This window comes from Dermochelys coriacea, chromosome 8 (assembly GCF_009764565.3).
Source record: "Dermochelys coriacea isolate rDerCor1 chromosome 8, rDerCor1.pri.v4, whole genome shotgun sequence".
NCBI lineage: Eukaryota > Metazoa > Chordata > Testudines > Dermochelyidae > Dermochelys > Dermochelys coriacea.
Genome location: NC_050075.1, coordinates 49,998,712 through 50,022,438, shown reverse-complemented (window position 1 = coordinate 50,022,438; position 23,727 = coordinate 49,998,712). Strand labels below are relative to the sequence as shown.

The window sequence follows — 23,727 nt, the reverse complement described above, 5'->3', positions numbered from 1 at the left end:
TGACCAGAATGGTCTCTTCTGGCCTCAAAGAATCTATAACTCTAAGAGTACAGATGGTGGTTTCAGATTCCAGATCTGGATCAGAATGTCCCAGCCTTCATCAGTGAGCGAAGTCGGGCTGGAAAAATCTCAAACTCTGGGAGGCTTCCCACAGCACTTTGGGTAAAATTTTCAGATATGCCTGAAGTGAGTTAGGACCAGATATGCCTAACCCACAAAAAAACCCACAGAAATTGGGCTTGTTTTTAGCTTAATTAGCTTGTGAGTTGCTTGTTGGCTAGTTTATGGCTTGTAGCTTGTTCGGCTTGTAGCTTGTTGTAGATTGTTGCTTCTTTTTTTTTATTGGCTCCAGGCAAGCGGGGGGCAACCAGTGGCAATCGGGGGAGAGAGTCAGGGGTGCACAGCAGGCCCACCACAGTCCCAGACTGCACGCCAGGGGGAATCTAGTCACATAGAGTGTTGGGGTTCTTAGGGATTGGCTTGTTTTGAAATGGGATTAGTTTGATTTTTGGCTTATTGTGAAAGTTGAGGTGCTTATTTACCACGTGAAAGTTGGCAACTGTGGTTAAGAACCTAAATTTCTAAAGAGGCTCCTTGAAGTCAAAGTCCCATTGCCTTGCATTGAGACACTTAGGCTCCTAACTCACTTTTGAAAATGGGACTTAGGCACTTTTGAATATTTTACCTTTTGGATCAGTCCCTTTGCATGGTTTCAAAATATAGATCCAAATTTTACAGCTCAGACCCACCTATAACACTGTATACATCACAGTTCTGAAATGCAGCCACCTCTGAAGCAGAGCCCAAAACTATTTTAGCAGCTCACTAGAACAGTTCCAGAGGAACAAGACCTCTATCTGAAACCACATAGAGAATAATACAAGGGAAGGAGACCACCTCTGTGAGACAGCCAGTTCCCATCAGTCCCCCTGTGTGATTGTTTCAGACAGATTTGGATGTGTTTTATTTTTAAAGCACATTCCAGGCATCAGTACAGAAAGCCAGACATTAAAATTAATTAACTTTTTAATGGATTGCCAAATGAGCGCATGAAGGAAATGTGACTGATGTGTAATGTATTTAGAACTCAGTAAAGCCTCGCACAAGCTTCCTTGAATAATTCATTCCTAGGGCCTGCAGATGAGCTCTCTCCCATGGACTGTAAACTGGCTGGACCACCACAGATGCAGGGTAATGATGAACAGCAAAGCAGCGGGCGGTGGGGGCTGGCCCACGGGGTGCCACCGCAGGGATGGCTGGCAGGCACCGTTTTATTTAACATTGCCATTAATAAGAGGGCAGGAAGGCGGTGAACAGGGCCTGTCTGAAGTGCTGCACAGCTGATGCTGTATTGGGAGGTGTTGCAAAAATGGGTGAGGATAGAGAAATAATAGAATGGGGCTAGAAATATAAAGAGGAAATAATGCAGCAAGATTCCATCTGTAAAATAGAAGCTTAATACTGGAAATACAGGGGAAAATAATCCAAGGGCAAGGCTGTGATCCCGCTACTCACTTAGGAAGTGGCTGCTCACATGAGTAGTCTCACTGAAGTCAGTGGCAGTGCTCAACCAGGGGGGTGACAATCTAGGCCCAATATTCATTAAGAGGCAGATATATGCAGCAAAACTGAGTCAATAAAGCACAGCTCTGAGCAGGGGGTGCTGGGGAACCGCACCAACTCAGGGGCACTCTAGGGAGTACAGGTGCTGGCCAAGCTCCCCTAGAGGCAACCCCTCCTCATCCTCCTTTTTGGGGAGCATCTATGGGGCATACCCCCCAAAAGTTCTTCCCCCCTACGCCCACACAAGGAATATCATAATCTAGATCTTGGAAAGTAGTAATGTTGCAGCTACTTGTGGATGATAGTGGGCACCAAATTGGATTCCACTGTGAGATGGTGTCTAAACTCATGCCTTTCAGAGCGTCATATTAGGGATGGCTTATCATCAGAGTCTAGGTCCAAGTCCTTTCCCATTGGTGGGGAAGATCAATTCAGATCTCCAGATTCAAACCAATTCCCTCTGCTTTTCAGTTCAGTTTTGGGTCAGATCCAAACTCAGAAGTCACCTCTTTACTGATTCAGGTTGCAATGTGGTGAAATTTTAAGCTGCTTGGTTGAGATTTCCCTCCTCCTCCCACCCTGTGAGCTGTGATCTCACCAGGACAGTTCTTGAGCTAACCGAATCTGGCGCCAAACATTCACCCACTCCGTGAGAGTATGCAGAGGCACCACACCACAGAGCAGGGAGAGGGCCTCTCTTCTGGATCTCACACCAGTGACAGCACACTTCTAGACCCAGTTCTCCCCTGACCCGAGCTCTGCTCAGCACAGGGAAGGAAGTTATGGCTTGCTGTAACCTACACCACCAGTATAAGGTCACAGAGGGACCCTACACCACTAGGGAACCAGTTTAGCAGAGTGGACCTCTGCCACGCACCTACGACGTCGTCTTCTTCCCTAGATACACCCATTACGCTGGGGGTCAGCGAAGCAGCTGACCCAGGAGATGGTTGTGCCTTCTTTACATCAGTGGGGCACACACTTCCACCAGGGGAATTCACCATTGGCCATTTATGGCCAGAATCTACCCCTTTGCATCTCTTTAAAGGTGGAAGCAAGACTCGGGAAATCTGGGTTCTATCACTGAATCACTGTGTGAACTTGGGGAAGTCATCGGCTCACTCTGTGCCTCAGTTTTCCCCACCTGCCACATAAGGATAACGGTATTTACATACGTTATAGGGGTGTTGTACAGCTTAAAGTTTCTGAAAGCTGTAGATGGCCAATTGCAAAGTAATTATATTACAGTATTAGAATGGAACAGGGTGTTTCCATTTCTAATTTCCATGACTCCAAAGGAACCCGATCAGAATAATCAGAATTATTTCATCTTTGCTGGGGGCAATGTACTGCAGCATAGACTATCTGGGATGCAGCATGAATATTCTGTGGACAAGAGATGGTTCTGTCTTTGCTGAGTGACAATGATGCAGCAAAGCAGAAAGTTGGGAGAGAAGATTCCATTCCTTCTGGCCTTCCAGCCCTTCCCTAGGGCAGTGGTTCTCAACCAGGGATACATGTAACCATGAGGGATACACAGCAGTTTTCCAGGGGGGTACATTGACTCATATAGATATTTGCCTCGTTTTACAACAGGCTATATAAAAAGCACTAGTGAAGTCAGCACAAACTAAAATTTCATACAGACTTGTTTATACTGACTTGTTTATACTGCTCTATATGCTATACACTGAAATTTAAGTACAGTATTTATATTCCAATTGATTTATTTTATAATTGTATGATAAAAATGAGAAAGTAAGCAATTTTTTCAGTAATAATATCCTGTGACACTTTTGTATTTTTATGTCTGATTTTGTAAGCAAGTAGTTTTTAAGTGAGGTGAAACTTAGGGGTATGCAAGACAAATCAGACTCCTGAAAGGGATACAGTTGTCTGGAAATGTTGAGAGCCACTGCACTAGTCTTATTTTGAGACCAAGGGCTGTTGACTAACACAATGAAAAATCAAAACACTATTTTGATACTGTTATCCCCACTGGAGTCCTGTAATAGCTGGGTACCTGACTACTACCCTCCAAACTGAAGGCTTTTACAGCCTCCTCCTTGACGATGAAATGCCATGTGATGGTACATCACTGCAGAGGACAATGCACTGACCTCCCCCAGGTGGATGGGAGCTTAAAGCGTTAACAGGACAGGCAGGGAGGGAGACAAGCCAAGATGTGCCATTCGCCTGCTACCAGTGGGGAACAGGCTTGAAATGTGCATGTCACTGAAAGCTGGACATCTGCACAAGTGCAAGCCTCTGCCGTGAGATGAAAAGGTGACACCCTCATACCTTTCTCTCTACAGGTGGTTACAGCATCTTACCTTGATAAACAGGCTGCTTCCATTTGAGAACTGGATCCAGGAGAGGGTGCTGAGGAAGGAAAAATCATACCACCTACTCCAGCAGGTACTGCACCTTCTTACTTTGTGCTTTCCCCTCCCGCCCAAATCTCCATCTTCCGGGTGGGGTTCATTGTCCCTTGGTGCTTTGCAGTGGGTGTTCTGCAGATAGTCCGAGCAGAACTCAGCTTCATGCCTGTAATGAAATGGCCCCAAATGGTACTTTATTTATTGGATGCCTCACAAGCTGGGGCTCTGGACTGATGGGGTCTGTAGCAGCTAGTACTAACCTTGTTTTTAATAATGTATTTCAGGAAGCTAGTGATTATGTGGCTGGTAATAAAAGTGTATTACTGTGCTCAGTGATGTCAGGGGTTTGTTCTTTATTCCCACAATACCTGAGTTCAGATGGGTCAGCACAAATAATTTTTTGAATTATTTACTAACCTAACCAAAAACTTCATGTTTCAAAGCCCATAATAAAACATCTCTACGTCCCTTTAGCATCTGCTATAACTCTTTCTGATGTCGAAGGAAAACTCATGTTTCCTTTTCTTTCCAAAGATTTCCAGATGTTCTCGTTTTTCCTTCATACAGAGCATAAAGAACCAGATGGTGCAAAACTCTTCTAAGAATGAGTTATCTACGCTGATATTTTATTCTTCTCAGCATTTCCCCCCTTCTGTCTGCTTTCCAAAGAATCTTTCCTCATGTTTATGAAAGAATAAAATGTCTGGGCCCGGTACCCAACTGGTGTAAAACGCCACCACTCCATTGAAGTCAATGGAACAGCTCCTCAGTTTGGTGTAAATTGCTACAGCTCCAGTGACTATCATTCCAAGGCACACCACCTGAGTATCTGGCCCTCTGGGTTTTTGGAAGGACACGTGGTCTAAAGGCTTCTCGTTGGACAGTCTGGGTAAAAAACATTCCTTGAAAAATCTGTAAAAATAATCCTTTTTTACATTTGTGAGCCAATTATTTTGACATTTTTCATGAAAATGTATTAGCGTCTTTCAGAAAAACAGCTTTAATGAACAGCGAATGAAAAAGGTCATAATCACGGCCAAACTTGCACCAGCTACAGTAATAAATCTGTTAAGGTTTTTGGGCAGCTGTCAAACTAATAAGCCCAGGTACAAATTAGCCAGAAGAGTTTCTAATTTGAAGGAATCGATATAGCAAACACAACATCAGCATCATAAAGCAGCCATAGAGGTCATAGGTATTTTGTTACATAATCTCTGTTCTATATGGGCATACTCCATGTTCTGATGCTACAATGACATCACACAACTTCATTCTGTTGGGGAAAATGCTGCCAAGCTGATGATGGCTAAGCAAATGGCAAATGTGCTTACTATTACTGATCTGCTTGTCTAGCGCCATTAAAAAAAAACAAGCTGTGCCTGCATACTGTACACACAGCTAGTCTGTGCAAAAACCCATGTATTGCTCCTACTCCGTTCCTTCCCTTACTTGTTGGTTTCATCTACCTGTTGCATCTTGTTGTAAACTAAGATTGTAAGGTCTTTGGAGCAGGGACTTTGTTTTATTATCTATAAGTACAGCCCCTAGCATAATGGGCCCTCAGTCTGGTTGGCACTTCTAGGTGTTGCTGTTATACAAATAATAAATAAGTGGTAAGAAATCACCAGAACCCAGACCAGTGGCAGAGCCAGGTTTTGCAATCAGGGGAGCAATGAGTCATTCGTGGTGGCTGCCCTCGGCTCACCCGGCAGCAGCATCTCCTGTCCCATGGGGCAGGCCCCAGTTCCCCACCCCGGGCATTGCAACCTGACACATGGGGTTGCAGCACCATTCCCATTTGGCTCGTCATGCCTGAGGGGCGGCCAGGCCAAATTTGAATGAGAGGCATTGCGACATGGTGCATGGGGTCACAGCACCACACATAGCCATGTGCCATGTTACAACGCCCAGAGCAGGGAGCCAGGCTCAGCCCTGTGGGACAGGCACTACTACTGGGTGAGTGGAGGGCAGGTTCACACTCCAGCCCCATGTGAAAAGGTGCCACACATACACCTGAAGGCCCCCTCTTAGCACCACTATTGGCCCATGCCATCAAAAGCAAGAGCCCCCACACCTTCACTCTCACATGTGGAAGGTGAAGAGGAGGCCAGAGTTTCCTCTCTGATCACATGTACAGTAGGCAAGCCTTTCTCCATGTTTGTTGATGACACTAGACTAGGACATAGGAGGACTGGGTTTGATTCTCAGCTCTTCCACAGTGTGACGCTCTTGGGCAAGCCACTTAAATGTCTTGTGCTTCAGTTCCCCATCTGTGAAATGTGGTTAGCTTGTCAGATCTTTGGTGCAGGGACTGTGTCTCTGTGTGTACAGCATTTGCCGTAGCAGGACTCTGATTTCAGTTGGGGCCCTTAGGTGCTACTCTATGACGAAGAAATAATACCATGAAAGGAGATAGCTAGATTTAACTGCGCTTTCTTTTTGTTTGCTTTAAACAAATCTGGGTTTACGAACGCTCCTAAAGAACCCCACTGGAGTTCTGGCCACTGAAATTACAGTGTGGATCTGTTTATCTTCCTTACACACATTGCTGCACTGGATTGCGTTATTCTCTTTTTTCCCAAATCCGGCTCACGTATTTGTAGCTCCTAGGGCCCAGCTTCCCAGACAGACAGAGGCAATCATCTGAGTTTCGTCTGTTGGTGGGAAGGAATTGACCTGCTGGGATTGACTTCATGCACAAATGTATTTGCACAGGCAAGCATGCCTGAGTCACTACTGTCTGTCACAGCGGAGTCAGGGGTTAAGCAGATAGGAATATTCTGTGCATATGCATTAGCAACTCTCATGTTAAAAGCAGTGAAATGGTCCATTTTCCTGTGATGGAACTTTGCAAGTTCATGTGTCACCAATGAAATAAGACAGCCCTAGCAAAGGGCTGATTTTCTTCCAGTATGTCACCAAGGACAGTTTCGGTTCTGTAAGATGCCCACTCTGAAAACAGGGCAGGTACAAAGTTTCCCACCAAAATGACACAGCTGAACCAGTATCTAGCATCAGCTCAGTGGAGTGTGGCTGTTCACGAGGGAGGTTCAAATGTCAGCATAGCAAAGCTGAGTGAGAACCGGCTGAGGTGAATGGCAATTATCTATAAGCAGGATAGTAATGCTGGTCATAGCAAATTCACATGCCTGGTTTTGGGAGTGAGAACTGTGACGTGCTTTTTAGCAAAAATGCCCTGCTATATTGATGACACTGGACATAGAGAGCATAGCTTCACAATGGAAGCAGGACACTGTGGATGTAATGATGTCAATGCAGGATGTTGAAATACTCAGCATTTACAAAATGTGTGGATTTAATCCAGTTTACTGCCATAGTGTCTGCCATTCCTATGCCAGGCTAGAGATTATGGCGGGGCATTTAGCCACTTTAGGCTCCTTTGAAATTCCCGACCATCCTGTCAATGAATTGTTTGCACATTGTCTGTACTCAGTGTTGGTCTCCTATAGCTTTGGCTAACAATCAGTCCAGCATGCTGTGAAATGAATCCTGGTCCAGCTGGTAATCAGTCCCATGGGCATGGTACAGTTGGGAATCAAACCCAGTCCTCCTATGTCCTAGTTTTGTCCACCAATAGGTCTCAACTTTTCTCATCTTACTTATCCCCATTCTGACATGTTTCTTCTTTACAAGACCTTGTTACAGGGAGTATAGTCGTACATTTTGTGTGCATGTGGCCAAATGATATCTTTCACCCATAAACTAGTTCTGTACAGCTAACACTGAAACAGTCCGGCTAACAGGATGAGGAAACATAAGATATAGGCAAGTCTTTATTAGCAATTGGTTGGGCTGGAAAGGAACCAGGTATTCAGTGAATCACATTGGATGAGACTATGACTAAGCCTGACTTTCACACAAAAGCAGAATCAAACTTGATTTGAAATCCTCAAACATTTAATTAACATGTCGTGAAGGGGGAATTTAATAAGTCTTCAACTATCTAAAGTGTTATAAAAAGGGAGGTGATCAATTGTTCTCCTTGTCCACCATGAGTTTGACAAGAAGCAACTGACTTGGTTTGCAGCAAAGAAAAACTCTAATATTAAGGAATGTTAAGCACTGGAACAGGTTCCCAAGGGAGGTTGTGACATCTCTGCCATTGGAGATTTTTAAGAACAGGTGAGTCGAAACCTCTGTCAAGGACGGTCTAAGTATACTTGGTGCTGGCTCAGGGCAGGTGTGGAGTAGATGATCTCGAAGTCCCTTCCAGCCCAACATTTCTATGATTCTAAGGAGAGCAGCAGCTCGGTTCTAAGCACCTAAACTTATTTGAACTGAAATTCCCAAACAAAGACCAGGTGCATAGCATGGAAGGGAGACATTGTCCATGAAAACAGGGGGAAGATTAGCATTGGGGAAGGGCAGATAAGGCAGTGTGGGATCTCCGCCCTCTCTGCCTACAGCCCCTCAACGCAGACAAAATGTGTTTGGGGCGCCACTGGGAATGGGTGGAACCAGGGAGAAGCTGCTCTCTAGGGCTTGCTCTCTGTGCACAGTCTTGGTGGGAGAGCTACAGGCAGCATGCCACAGGGCTGTGTCTTTTGAGGCCTGATCCAAAGCCTACTGTACTCAATGTGAGACTCCCATTGACTGCAGTAGGCTTTGGATCATGCTTTTTCTCTGTGGCGTCAAAGGGGGCCTGCACAGACTTCAGCTCTACTTGTCTGCCCAGGGAGCCAATGGGGCGTGAGCTAGAGGTGGTTCACCAGTCAATGCAAGTAGCGCAGGCCATGCCTTCTGCCTCAGCTGCCATCCCTTGAGGGCTGATACAATGAAGAGAACTGCCCAGAATTTGCTGCACAAGTTTTCCTCTCCACACATCATGTCAGCACTGTGCCTTTCAACGTCTTCCATTTACACCGTGGATCTATGCTGCGCGCTGTGGAAAGCAGGCCTGTTACCAGCCGTAGCGCAGGGTGTTCTGTTCAATAGCATGCCCCAGGTAGGAAAGATGCTTCCCAGGGGTACATGGAATTGTGGTGGCGGTAATGCAGATGTTTATGGCAGCACTGTCAGCAATGAGTGGCTGCAAGGGGTGCGTGATTAAACTCTAATTGAGCCGTTGTTGGAGACAATAGCATTATGATGTATGGGTGGGCTCCTGCAGACTGTAATAGGCAAATGAATCAAAAGAGTAGCACTGTAATGGAAGCACTTCTAACTGTAATCAAGGCAATAATGAAAAGAATGGGGCTGTAATGGAGGTGCTGGCTGCAGTAGAAATGACAATTAAGATAATAGTATTTTAGCAGAGGAGATGCTGTGCTTCTCACTGTGCTAGAGGAGCGGCTGAAGGGACTGGATGGAACAGCAATAGCGATGCTGATGACTGGAGGAGCAGGTCATGATGATAATAAAATCTGTACTGGAGATAAATCTGGGGATAATGGAAGTGTAATGGAGATAATTATGACTGTAATAGAGGCAGAGATGTTGGAATTGTAATAGAGGGGTGTTGGTGAAGCTGGTGTCAGTGAAGTGGAGGGGATGATCTCTATCACAGAGATAATGGTGATGAAGATACCGGGACAGATCTTCAGCTAGTGTAAATCGGCAGATCTCCATTGACTTCCGTGTCTCGTGCCATCAGCTGCTAATGTGGCCTGTGACACTGTAGTGGAAGAGAGGTTGACTGATGAAGGACGTGATAATGAAAGACAATAAATCTGTAATGGAAAAATAATGGAAAAAGTATGAAAATCAGGATGGAGATAATTATGACTATAATAAAGGTGATGATGGTGAAGATAAGTGAATTATCTAATGGGGACAATGAAGATAACTGAGTTGTAATGCCATGCTGATAACAGAGGTGACAGAGATATGGAATTGGATGGGTGGAGATGCAGATATCAAAACTGTAAAGGGCATAATTATGACTGTAACAGGGGTAGTAATAAAGATAATGGAATGGTAATTGAGGAAGTGAAAGTTATAAAGAAGGCGGTGCAGATAATGATAATAAAGAAGATAAGGAAGATAATAGATTGGAATGGAGTTGTTGTTCAAGGTAATGGGGTTCTAATGGAGATGATGTGAAAAGGGAATGGAAGTATAATGAGGTAATGACTGCAGTAGTAGAAAAGATTATTGTTGTTATGGAAGAAATGAGGACAGTGATGCAAGTGAGGATTATGTTGCTCATGCTTCATGATAAGTGGTGGTGGAGGCGACCATGAAGCTAATGAAGATAAAGATGGGGCGGGAGGGGAGTGGGGGACTGTATAACTGGAAACACAACAGAAGTCCAGATCATTGTAGTGCTGTTCAGAGCTGTACCAGCAGAGGAAGTCTGTAACAGACGTGACTGCTGACAGGGACGCACTAAATGACCCAGGTGGCTGTTGTAGTGCTTTATGCACTAAGGGTATGCTGCCCTTCGGAGCCTGGAGCCCAGCAGGGATAAGGCGCTTAGAGGGCTTTGCTAAGGACTTGGAGTGGGAAGGATGAATATGAGGGTTGTGGTGATAACAGTGATGATAATGAAGATGGGCAGTGGAAATGCAAAACATGATGGGAAAGGATGGCAGGAGATTGTGGATGACTGCAGTGAAGAGGAGGATGGCTGTAACTAGTCAGTGATGATGGGACACAGATCCTTCTCATGGAAGTTGTGATGATGTTTGGTGACAGGGTCGCAATTTAACATTCCAAAAGTTGATCAGTGACTAAACAGGATAGAAATGTGTGTAAATGTCAAGGAATTAATGGGAATACAAGTATTACAGTGATGGTAATGATTCAGATAATGGCTTTAGTAGTTCACCTCTTTGGAGGAAGAATATGTTACTCTATCTCAGTTGGAAATATCATACCAAAATTAACCTTCACAGTAGCATTTGTAGAAGTCCAGGTACACCCAATCCACAGCATGGGGATTGCCACAAGGATCGTGCATTGGGAAGCCTCCTCTGGGTAGGTATACCTAAGGCTTTGGGAAGTCGCAGATGAAGCAACATCGATGGGCCACGTTTTTCAAAGGTAGTAGTATCTCTGATGGGGATCTGGGAAAAGACTATCTGTTTCCTCCTTCCAGACCAAGCAAAGAAAAATAAGGTAATTGTGGGTTGATACAAGAAGGGAAATTAGGAGGGGCAGCAGAAGAATGACAACCTTCAAATGGAGATGTGGGTTACAGCATAAACTTAGGGTACCAAAGTCCTGATGTCGTCAGAATGATTCTCAAGTGGGCAAAAAATAACCCCCAAAAGGGCTCTGCTGTTCTCTGTACAGGTCCTGACTACGCCATCAGATTGGAGGATTGGGCCAAAAGAAATCTAATGAGGTTCAATAAGGATAAATGCAGGGTCCTGCACTTAGGATGGAAGAATCCAATGCACCGCTACAGACTAGGGACCGAATGGCTCGGCAGCAGTTCTGCGGAAAAGGACCTAGGGGTGACAGTGGACGAGAAGCTGGATATGAGTCAGCAGTGTGCCCTTGTTGCCAAGAAGGCCAATGGCATTTTGGGTTGTATAAGTAGGGGCATAGCGAGCAGATCGAGGGACGTGATCGTTCCCCTCTATTCGACACTGGTGAGGCCTCATCTGGAGTACTGTGTCCAGTTTTGGGCCCCACACTACAGGAAGGATGTGGATAAATTGGAAAGAGTACAACGAAGGGCAACGAAAATGATTAGGGGTCTAGAGCACATGACTTATGAGGAGAGGCTGAGGGAGCTGGGATTGTTTAGTCTGCAGAAGAGAAGAATGAGGGGGGATTTGATAGCTGCTTTCAACTACCTGAAAGGGGGTTTCAAAGAGGATGGCTCTAGACTGTTCTCAATGGTAGCAGATGACAGAACGAGGAGTAATGGTCTCAAGTTGCAATGGGGGAGGTTTAGATTGGATATTAGGAAAAACTTTTTCACTAAGAGGGTGGTGAAACACTGGAATGCGTTACCTAGGGAGGTGGTAGAATCTCCTTCCTTAGAGGTTTTTAAGGTCAGGCTTGACAAAGCCCTAGCTGGGATGATTTAACTGGGACTTGGTCCTGCTTTGAGCAGGGGGTTGGACTAGATGACCTTCTGGGGTCCCTTCCAACCCTGATATTCTATGATTCTATGATTCTATGATCATAGTATCTGAGCACTGGTTTCATTTGAACATCAAATACACCCAAGATATAGAAATGAACTGCTTTGTTCCTAGGTACTATGGTTTGAAACGACACCCTAGAACATCCAGCATCAATATTACATTTAGGGAATAAATATTAGCCCTGAAGAAGGTATTTGTAGGTTCCAACATAGGAAGGAAAGTCTTGCTATTCTCTCCTGGCCCTTGGCTTAGCACAGTCACTAATCCAGCCTGTAAAGTGTGTGTATTATTATTCCATAGCTTGTGTGGAAGGGTTTATTTATTCTCTAAGTGCTCACTCATGCCACATGAGTTTTACTAAGATAAAAGGGCTCCGTGCATGACTATTTTAGGCCAACTGCATCAGCATCAAGTGCCTGAGGCAGAGCAAGCCTCCTCTTTCCCTTCTCAAGCGTGCCTAATGTGCTGTGAGCTCTCCCCTTCCTTGTGTGTATAGTTTGCAGGTTCTCCTCCAAGGATTATTTTTCCTGCCTCTGCAAGACAGCAGAGGAACTGAAACTGCCTCCAGCACAGCTCTCCTACAAGCCCACATGACTGTCCATTGCTGCTAGACACACTGGCCAACATCGGCTCATGTGGGGGCCTTTCAAGTTAAGCTGCTGGCTTCATATTTAGGCTCCTAAATAAGCAGTCTGGTTTTCAGAGGTGCTGAGCACCTGCTGCTTCCTCTAAAACCAGCTGGAGCTGGAGGTGCTGGGCCTCTTTAAACATCTGAACCCCAGTAATGGGACAGGTAGGGGGAGTAGTTCTGACACCGCTTTATTACTTGCTGCCCTTAAGCACACCTTTCCCTACTCCACTGTTCCTCAGGCAGAAGAGCGAGCTTCCTGCAGGTCATTTTGGCAATAGTAGTTCTTATGGCCTTGACAAATACCCACCAGCAAACCCCCTACAAATCAGCTTCATTTGGCACTGATGTCACTGGAAAGCCTCTCAATGACTACAGGCGATGTTGGATCAGGCCCTACAGCGCAATTCTGCAACTCTTAGTCAATGGGATTACTTCCATGACTAAGGACTACTTGTCTGAGTAAGGATTGCATGATCAGGTCTTATAGTTGTATAACTGATTCAGAGAGGGGGAAGTAACTAGCAGCAACCAGCTGCAGTCTGGGGTAGATGGTAGCGTATGATGTGAACACTCATTTGAGCAGCCAATATTTTAATGTGCAGAGGTTTAAGGTGCTGTCTACACATGCCTGAGGAGAAGAAGTAATGTCCTTTAATGCTCAGGTAACTGTGAAATAAAGAATAGAAGATAAGTGCCAACAAAAATCAATGAAATGGAGAAAAACTGGAAAGAGAAGAATACAGGATATTGCACTTTCCTCCAAACATACTTTATAATCGAATGTTCATTTGCAGTCACAGAAGGGGCTTGATTAGTCAGTGTTGAAACAAAAAAAAAGTGAAGTCAAAATAACCCAGCATACCAAAGGAAAAAGCAACTGGAAGTTCATTTGCTGGCCAGTTGCTGCCTAAAACTTTGATGTAAAAAGAAAAAATGTTTTGCAACAACTCTCCCAAAAACATGGGAGAAAAAAACCCTGCCCAAGCTCAGAAGCAATTTAAACACAGATACTGTAGTGACTAGCATGCTTAAGGGCATGGTCCTGCTCCCACTGAAGGCAATAAAAAAATACCCATCAGATTCAATGGTGCAGGATTAGGCCCTAAAAATTAATAGCCACATTTGTGGGCACTACAGAATAATCAAAATGGAAGGCAGGGCAGATCTTAAAAAGAGGCATGGTTTAAATTAACAAGGTGATAATATTGATCCTGGCAGGGATGTTTGGATCTGGAGGTCTTCCAATTGCTCCATTATAAATATTAGGACTAACCATGAAGCTGGCGCTAAACTTGACCAGAGTTTGTGATGGCCACATTAGCTTGCAACTGGGATGTACACAGAAGCCTGAAAAAGGAGCCAGGCATCTTCTGATTGCGGGGAAAAAAAAGAACCCTGAAGCCTGAGCCCGTGCCCCCTGAAATCATAGGAGGGGCTTCCGTTGACTGCAGTGGGTCTTGGATGAGGCCTAGAAAGAGGGCCTTTCCCAGCAAATACCTTGTGACAGGGAGCACGACCATGCCAAGTGAGCGGACCAGCCCAGCAGGAGAAAAAAGCAGCTACAACGATGAACACCTTGTGCCCATAAGTATCTTCTTTAAAAGCGTTTCAGCCGGGGCAGCTCGGGGCCAAGCGCCAGAGCCTGTGGATGGCGGCTTTCCTGTTAAACCACCACAGCAACAGGCAGCAAGAGCAGGGCCCAGGCAATTGCTCACTACTGGCCCGTTGTGAGGAATGGGCCAGAATGAAGTGAAACAAGCCCATGGATGCTCACAGCGGGAGGTGTCAAGCTGAGAGTGAAACTAAACAATGACCAGTTGCTTGGGGGGCGGAGAGGGGGTGCATAAGTTAATCAGCAGGACATGGGATTGTGAGGTTGCCAGGTGACTCTGATGCTTGACAAACTCTGGGTTTCAATTATAATAATAAATATAATACTGGGCTCTTTGATAGCCCATTTCAGCAGTAGGAGTTAAAGCGCTTTACAAAGGAGCTCACTATTACGGTCCCTATTTTACATATGGGGAAACTGAGGCACAGAGAAACAAAGTGGCTTAACTACAGTCACTCAGCAAGCCAGATCCAGGCCTCTTAGTCTGCTGTGCTAGCCACTAATCCAAACTGCCTCCCCTCAGTACCAGTGCTTTGCCATCCATGTAAGGGTTATAGCTCTCTGTATGTGCTTCCACCTAGTCCACAGTTGCCTGCCATTACTAACTCCTTGTGAGCCACATTACATCCATCCATCATCACTTCCTGCCTTGCTCCACATCTGTTTCATCAGCTGCTGGAACGAGGGTATCCACCAGCTCACTTCCAGTAGCTGGGAGCAGACAAGGGTTACCATCTGTCCCTAATTGGGCCAGACAGTCCCAAAATGTACATTTCAAGTCCTGGTCCCAGTCCGAATGACTCTGGGACAAATGCTGTCCTGGATTCCCTGCAGCACATCTCCAAGGCTCAGGGTGCTTTTAGCCTCTTCCCGGTGAGAGGAGCCTTAGCGCTAAGTTATCACGAGGCCCCGCCTCAAGTCAGAAGCTGAAGTGAGGCAGTGGTAAGCACCGCCCAGGAGCCCTGAACCCTCCACCTGTCCTGGGCAGGGACATGGGCCGGAACTGCTCTGGGCCCCCCCTAGAATATCAGTGTTGGAAGAGACCTCAGGAGGTCACCTAATCCAACCCCAACTAAATCATCCCAGCCAGGGCTTTTGTCAAGCCAGACCTTAAAAACACCTAAGGATGGAGATTCTACCACCTCCCTAGGTAACCCATTCCAGTACTTCACCACCCTCCTAGTGACATAGTGTTTCCTAATATCCAACCTAGACCTCCCCCACTGCAACTTGAGACCATTGCTTCTTGTTCTGTCATCTGCCACCACTGAGAACAGCCGAGCTCCATCCTCTTTGGAACCCCGCTTCAGGTAGTTGAAGGCAGCTATCAAATCCCCCCTCACTCTTCTGTTCTGCAGACTGAGAGTCTGGGCAGGTGGAGAGTCTGCCCCACAGCATCCCAGGCTCCCTGGGTGGCTCTTATCACTGGCGAGCATCTCGCCTGGCGGGGAATCTCGGTGAAGAGGAGGAGCAGCGGGCAGGGCTCCTGTATGCATCCCACCTTTGAAAAGGGGGGTCACCTTAAGGCAGACAAGCACACCACCGTCCAGAGGGATTATAAGGTAGGGGAAGAGGTGGTAAAGGGCTCTTTCCTTGGGCCAGGACCCTTTCTGGCTGCCCAGTCTCCCCATGTTGCCTATGCTTATGGTCTGTACAGCTGCTGCACGCTTCTCACTCCAGGGCATTAATCAGTGGGGCAGGAAAAAAGCATTGCTGTTTTCATGCAGCCTGCACCCATTTTCCCATGTGCACAGCCTGAGTTAGACCTCTTTGACCCATGTAAAACTGCAGTACCTCAGACTGTCAGGACTGGGGGGAAAACCCCAAAATGACTTTATATCAAGTTCTCCAGCCAACCAAAAAGACACACACAAAGCATCTGCTCACAATCTCTCCTATTTAAAGCCTTCAAATCACTGTGCTCATTACCGCTGAGCTGCTTGCTCTGCTTTTCTCGGTGTTGCATGATAACCACATTCTTTGCTGTTATGAGGCAATGTGCAACACAATCAACTCGCTCCCCTATGCCTAATATAAAGAATTTCCACTGATCTGAGACCACTTACCCATCCAGTTCTGAATGCTGTAACGTCATTGACCGTCATCCATGTCCAGTGTCATGATTTTCTACACACAAATAGCAGGCTTGGGCTTTCAGATAGAAGGTTATTGATTGTACATGAAGGAAAGCAGCACACCAAGAAAGAACGAATGTAGTGTCTGCATGAGGCAAATAACAGTGAGTCTGACCTGGTCACAGAATCCAAAAGTGCTTTCCAGAATGGAGCACATCACAGCAGACAAGCAGGACTCCTCCTCCTATTTGAAGGAGCAGTATGCAGAAATATAATGCATCACTTCTGCTGTGCAATTAGATAGATACCCACCAAGCCTCAAGCACTGGAGTTCTTGCTCCTGGTCTTCTGATTTAAACACTGGAGCATTTGTACACCCTTGCATCCAGGCCAGATGGTTAATTCATGAGGAGCCTTGCCTCAGACCCAGGCATCACCCAGCTGACCTAGAAAAGGAGCTGTTTTTACACACACAGCTCTATATTCACTCAGTGAGAGTACATGAGATGCTGGTTCGAAACTTAGCTCAGTATAAAACACTCCAGCAGCTCAGTCAGCCAGACAGAATTCTGCCTATTACTAGAGTGAACATAGCCATGTTCTTTCAACAGAATATAGTAATAATGGAATACAGCATGTACAACATATTGAGAGGGGCCTGGGTCTTCATTCTGCCCAGTAGACCATGCAGAAACATCCTTTCCATATCACAATATTCCCTTTACGATTTGCCATCACTATCAGCACCGCAGGGCATCATTAAGTCAAGTTAAATTGCTCATTCTCCTGTTGAAAAAGAATGGACAAAATGATGTAGCAGCCAAGACCTGAGCCAAGTCTTCCGGTAGCTCGGCCTGCAGCCATCGCCCCTCAGGCTGTACCTGCGTCACATTTCATACGTGCACCAGGGAGGGACCTATTTACAAGGCAAACCCAGCTACAAGGGTAGGTTGCACTCTTCTTTCTGAGACAATATTGACCCAGTACCCTGACATAGTGTCATGGCGCTGCTAGAGGTGACCTCAATGACACCATGGTTATTTTTGGCAAGAGACAGGGCTCAAATCTTGATGTCCTGGCCAAATTCCAGTTGGGGTAATTGCAGTCTGCCAATGTCAAGTGCCCCGAGGTCACTGTACCTCCTAATCTGTTGTCATGTACTGTCAAACAGCAGCCGTGTTCCACCTCTAGCCCCTACAAGAGCCAAATTTTACACACACACACACACACACACACACACACACACACACACACACGTGTGTGTGTGCATGCATGCACCAACCCCAACCTCCCCCCCCCCGCTGGAGTAACTCAGCATTGCAACATGTACCATGTCCTTCATTATGTATCCATTCAACAGGTGAGGTTGAGGATGCCCTACATCAGAATAACCCACAGGTCAGGAACGTGGGAAAGCACCCTTGTTCACATTGTTTCTCTCCCTTTGGGAGAGAGGGTGGAATTGAGCCTGGGTGTCCCACATCCTTGGTGAGTGCTCTAAGTAATATGAGCCAAGCTATAAGGTGGGCTCTTCCTCCTCTGCCTCGTTTGTGTGGAGCAAGGCAGGCACCTAATTCATTCCCACCAAAAATGGCTTAGGCAGCGAAGCCCCCTGACTGCATAGAGCGAGTTCCTGTTCATGGATCTCTAAGCAGAGCTCGGTGCCTCCCGCAGTCCAGACTTAGGCACCTAGAGTGGAGGACTCAGCACATGTCCCTCTCATCAGTATCAGTTAGAATGCAAACCACAAAAGCCAGCCCATAGGCAGGGAGAAACCTATCTCTCCCCATTTGTTGTATAGGGAGCCAAGGCACCTAAGTCAGGCTTCATGGATTGCAGTGTTCCTGTGATTTTTCAGGCCTCTAAATGTTCAGCACCATGACGCTCAGCATTGCAGCACCTAAGTCCCATTGTGGATCCAAGCCTTGGTCCTTCAGCTGCAGTTGTAGGGGCTCATGAGTTCAGATCCATAGGTCCTGGATTCAGTCGCTGCAGAAACCCAGAGGGGGTCATTAGCAGCGCATGTATGTGTACATCCCAAAGGGTTAAAGAAAATGGCCCGTCCTCTAGCTTACTGCTGCCACGGATGACGCGATGCTATTAAATGGCGGAACAAAGAAGAAGGTGACGTAAATTACAACGCGGTGTTCAAGAGGCTGAAATCTCTGCCTTCAGGTCAGTTTTCTTGGGGTGGACAAGGAACCTGGATCTTGCCAGGAAAGCCCGTTCTAAAAATACTTGAGGGCTCCCACTGCCGCAGCAGTGTGGCGTGGAAAATCCTGAAGCATTCTGGCTGGCCTCATTTGCAACCAGAAACCACATGCTCGTCCCTGTGCATGCAGGGAACGAGAACACACACTTAGCCGAAGCTGTTCCGCTGTCTGGTTTGACAACCCTCGTTTGGAGCCACTTAGCAAGATTAAGGCCAAGCAGCCGCTCAGTCATTCATTCATTCCTCCTGCCTGCGGAAGCCTGATAAATAGTTCAGGAGCAATTTCTGGCAGGGCCAGCCTCCTCCCTGTCATGTGAAGGAAGGCATTCAGCTGGCTGGAGGGGCCTGAGGAATACAAAACGCCAGCTATCACAGAGGAAGGGGAGGGTTGTGTTAAGGAATGAAAAGGAGTCTCGTCAGCTGAAAGATGAGCTCTGTCTGTCACACTGATATTGATAAGGCAGATAAGCAAAAGGCAGCTTTCCACAGCCCCCAGGAGGATTGCGAAGGTTCCTTGAATTGTTTCATTATGTAGGGGAAGTTGGCCCATGCTTAGAAATCAGCTGGTACTAGACAAGCAGCAGGTTTAAACTCAATCAGCTTAATGCACCATCCTCGGGGGGGGGGGGGGTGCTGACTGTCACTTGATTTCTGTTCCTTGAGGCACCATTCCCCCCAAGGGATGCTGCTTTACAGTTCTCCGCTAATGAAATGGATGGGCTTGCGTTGGCCGCAGTGAAGTTCTTGGCATTGGCCATTCCGCGCCCGGCAGTGCCATGTTGAACAGAAGTGATCAGACGGACTCACTGAACAGTGACTGCAGAGCTGGGGGGAGGGGAGGAGAGGGGAGGCGGGGCTGTGCACAGGTCTATGGAAGAGCAAACACTAGGGCTTGCTTTTGGCCCAGTATTGAAATGTCTATTCCTCAGCCCCAGATTGGCCTCTCTCCTGTCTTCATATCTCCAGGACTCCGCGGAGATTGAATTGAGGATGTACCTGCTATTACCTCCGAAGCTCGCTGACCCTTCTCTGGACTGATACAGCAGAAGCCTCCAGTAGTGGAGTTATTCTTTTCCCAGAACAACTCCACTGAAGGCAGAGTTTGAATGGGAGGAAGGGATGGGAAATATTCTCCTGCCATGGTGGAGTCCACCATACCTTCTCTGCATCAGAGTTAGGCCCAAGACAAAACCCCAGCACCAAACACCTCTGAACTTGGCTGGAGACAAATCTGGATCTGAAATTAGCCAATGTTACCTTTCTGTGTTTCCTAGTGGGTAGAGCATTGCACTAGCTTCTATTGTCTTCTCTGCCGTTTGCCTGCTGGGTGACCTTGAGCAAGTCACTTCATCTTGCTCTGTGCCTCAGTTTCCCCATCTGTAAATGGGGATGATACAGGCCTCCTTTGTAAAAAAATTTAAGATATACTAATGAAAAGCACCATATAAGAGAGAGGTAATATTATATAATGGACTGAATGCTCTGGGACAGTTCAGATCTGGATGATCTCTTTGGATACTGGCAGAAGATGGCTACTATTCCGGACTTAAAGAGTCTTCTGAAGAGCAGACGGCTGGCTTTTGGAATGCAGCAGATTTCAATATAAGGTGTGTATTTAACCAAGAATTAGGCTCAGGGGAGCATCCACTAGGACCTTATAGGGCCCAGATATAATTTCACAGTTGGCTCCCAACTCTGTCATGGGCCAAAAGCCCAGAACCCAAAAGGGGCCCAAGCCCCTGAGATGTGAACACCCCAGAATCGGAGCAGATTGAAATCCAGATCCAAATGTTGTCATTCCCAGGCATGTCTTCACTAATTGGAGATTCACACTAGCTGAGCTCACTGTTAGGTGAGTGTGTGTATATATATCTGCTAGGTATAGTGGGCGTAGATACATCTGCCTGCTAAGGAGAAGAGACATGGGCAGGCTGCTCAGGGAAGTAAAATTTCCCAGAGCCACTCTACTTACCATTAACATGGCAATCAGATGAGTAAATCAAGGCAGCAGCATTAAACCTGAAGAAGCTCTGCATTTCAAGGTAATATGACACATAATACAACCTGTTTGGCTGTAAATTCTCTTTTGTGCTCCTGTAGCACTCAGCTTTGATGTGATTTGCTGCATTCTTGACAGCCCTGCTTCACTCTGGAGAACAGTAGGCTTGGGGTCAACTATTCTCCCCTGGAAGGCTTAGGTCACTGGCAGCATCTGGTTCTCAGCAAAGTTTGCCCTGTTTGTAAAATAAAATCCCCAGCCCCACATGGATTTGAAATTAAAATGCCAAGTTAAGCATCGTCTCAGAGTCTCCTGCTGGTGTCTGTGAAGGGGGAGCTCTGAGGCTAGCAGCCTGGAGTCAGATGAGGGACCATCTCCCATCCTGGATCAACATTCAGGCAAAGTCCTTTCTTGCTGAATATTTAAATAAAATCTGGGCTGTTTACCAACAAGAACAAAAAGGACTTGCAGCTGCTGGTGCCACCTGTGTCCAGGGAATTCCAGACCAAAGTCTCCTCGCCCGAGTTCCCAGCTGCAGAGCGTGAAGGACTGGAGCCAGAGAGCAGGAGGGAATCCAACAGCAGCTGAGAGTTGGAGGCAGAGCGTGACAGCAGCATGGATCTGACAGAAGCCTGTTATGGGATAGCAGGGTTGTTAGCTCTGCTCCTGGACTGGCAGATCTAGGGCCAGATGGGCCTGCTCCTAGACAGCTACCATTAGCACCTACTGCAGATGCCTGGACAGCAAGCTCACTCGCTCATATCACAGGCTCCTGAGTAGATCTGGATGAATAACTGGGTTTTTTACAGTTCACTGGCCCAACCAAAAAATTGCAAGCGGTTGGGGGCGGGGGGCGGGATTCATATTGGGTCAACCTGAAATGAAATGTTTTCAATTTTTTCAGCAAACTGAAAAAATTGAAAAAAAAAATCATTTTGGGTCAAAGAAAATATTTTTTCTCCAAAATAAAATGCTGCATTATGGGTTTCAGAGTTATTGATTCCCCCCACCCCTTTAAAAAAAAACCCAACCCATTGAAGTAAAACTCAAACAAAAAGTTGTGAATTGAAAAAATCAAAATGTTTCATTTCAAAAAACTGTCAGAACTAAACTTTTAGAATTTTTTTCTGAATTTGTTTTTGGCCATTTCCCAACCAAAATAATTTGACAAATTCAACACAAATTCATGAAATGTTTCAGCCAACAAATCTGCATTATTTTTGTCCACAGACTGCACCCAGCTCTACTCCTGAGACTGGTCTAGCTCAGCAAATTTCTCTCTCCCTCTAGGCCACAGAGTCATAGAAGTTAGAGGTAGAAACGACCTATTCAGTCAACCTAGTTGTTCCCAAGCCCACATAGGCTTGTGCTTTACCGTGTTTTCTCCAATATAGTTTTAAATAGCCAAAGAGACTGGGTTTTCATTCTTGTCCTCGGGAGACTAGCCCACAATGTAGCCTAACAGTCTGGAATACTCTTCAGCCCACGTTTTCCTTAACTGGGCATAAACGGATGAAAGTTATTTCCCCTGGGCCTTCTCTAGAACAATTCCTCCTTAGCACAAAGTTCTTCTCTCAGTGAGACCAATATAAAATCCCCAGTAAATCCACTGAAGTCATTAAAACAACGAGGAGTCCTTGTGGCACCTTAGAGACTAACAAATTTATTTGGGCATAAGTTTTCATGGGCTAAAACCCACTTCTGAGTTTTAGTGCACGGAAGCTTATGCCCAAATAAATTTGTTAGTCTCTAAGGTGCCACAAGGACACCTCGTTGTTTTTGCTGATCCAGACTAACATGGCTACCACTCTGAATCCTGAAGTCAGTTAAGTTATTTTGCAGCTATAGCAATGTCATGAAGAGGCAAATTCTGCCTCAGTGTTGATACCTTTCAAATATTTGTAGATCAATTGTTTGTAATCAAATTAATTGCCTTTGTTTCTTCCACCCTCTTACATGCTTTTGTCTCTCCTCACACTCTATTATAAAAATCCCCTACTATCAAGATCTTGGGGTTTTTTTCCTTCTCCGCCCCCTCAGAAAGTGTGTGACTTTTGTGACTGCAGAATTTTTATGAGTATTTAAGCTTTGATTTATTGCCATGCTGGTGTGGTAAATTATATAAGTGCCAAGGGATGTGGGTAAGAACTGTAGGTGATTTCCCATCTCCTCCTCCACAAAAATCATCTTGCCAGCTAACAAACCCATAATTAAACACCTGTGTGCCAGATGTAGACAGCTGTAGGTGTTTAATACTGCTGATCCAGCTACATAATGCCTTAAGGGTGTGACTGAAGGCTCCCTGATCTCAATGGGAGTTGAAATATTTTGGTTTGTTGAACTGACCTAAAATGTTTCAATAGAGTCAGTTCAACATTAAACTGCATTTCAATAAAGTGGTGCATTGCCTCATGGGAGTTGTTAGTTTGGAGTGCCTAGTACCTCCCCATTCTACCCTATGGGCTACACTCCCTACCTGGATTACATTTCCCATGATGCAACACAGCTCTCTCCCCGCCCCTCAGGAGCATGGTGCACCATGGGAATCATATGGCTGCAAATGCATCAAAGGAGATGTATACTGGCCAGGGAGCCTGACCCACAGGAGAAAACTGGGGCCTTACACACCTGAATTGCAGCTCCCATGAAGCAATGTGCCACTATAGAGCAATGCAATCTAATATTGACCTGACTCGAAATATTCTGGGTCAGTTCAGTAAACTAAAAATCCCAGGTTTTTAAAAACTCAGTATTCTGGTTTTTACTGAATTTCACCCAAATTTGGCTTTTTTGGGGACCCAGGAATTTTTTGCAAAGGAAGTGAACAAACCCACGCTGAAGGACCGGGATCAGAAGGGGGCTCTGTCAAGCAGGGGAAGCGGATGGGACTCTGTGCCCTGGGAAGCAAAACCAGTAGGGAGCTGGCCTGGGCAGCCAGGTCTGCTAGCTTCCCCTGCTGGCCAGAGCCCCTCCTGTTCTCAGCCCTTCAGTATGCCCGCAGGAAGTGGACAGAGCAGTGCTAAAGGACTGGGGTCAGGAAAAGGATCTGTCTGGCAGGAGGTCAGTACTCACAGGGTGCAGCCTTCTGCTCCCCTGCTGATCTGGACGCTTCAGGGCAGCCCTGTCTACTTCATCTGTGCAGTAGGGAAGCAACATTGGCAGGGAGCCAGATCCTGGCAGCCAAACCCACC

General features: G+C 46.2%; 1 protein-coding gene across 2 annotated transcripts in view; it reads left to right on the top strand.

Annotated features, from left to right (window-relative positions):
• The window catches only part of TNR (tenascin R), a 268,795-nt gene that overhangs the window by 126,971 nt on the left and 118,097 nt on the right, over positions 1-23,727 (top strand). For both annotated transcript variants that reach the window (XM_038412865.2, XM_043520549.1), the window contains exon 2: positions 3,879-3,981. The gene's annotated coding sequence lies outside the window, so the exon portion shown is untranslated. The remainder of the gene's footprint in view (positions 1-3,878; positions 3,982-23,727) is intronic.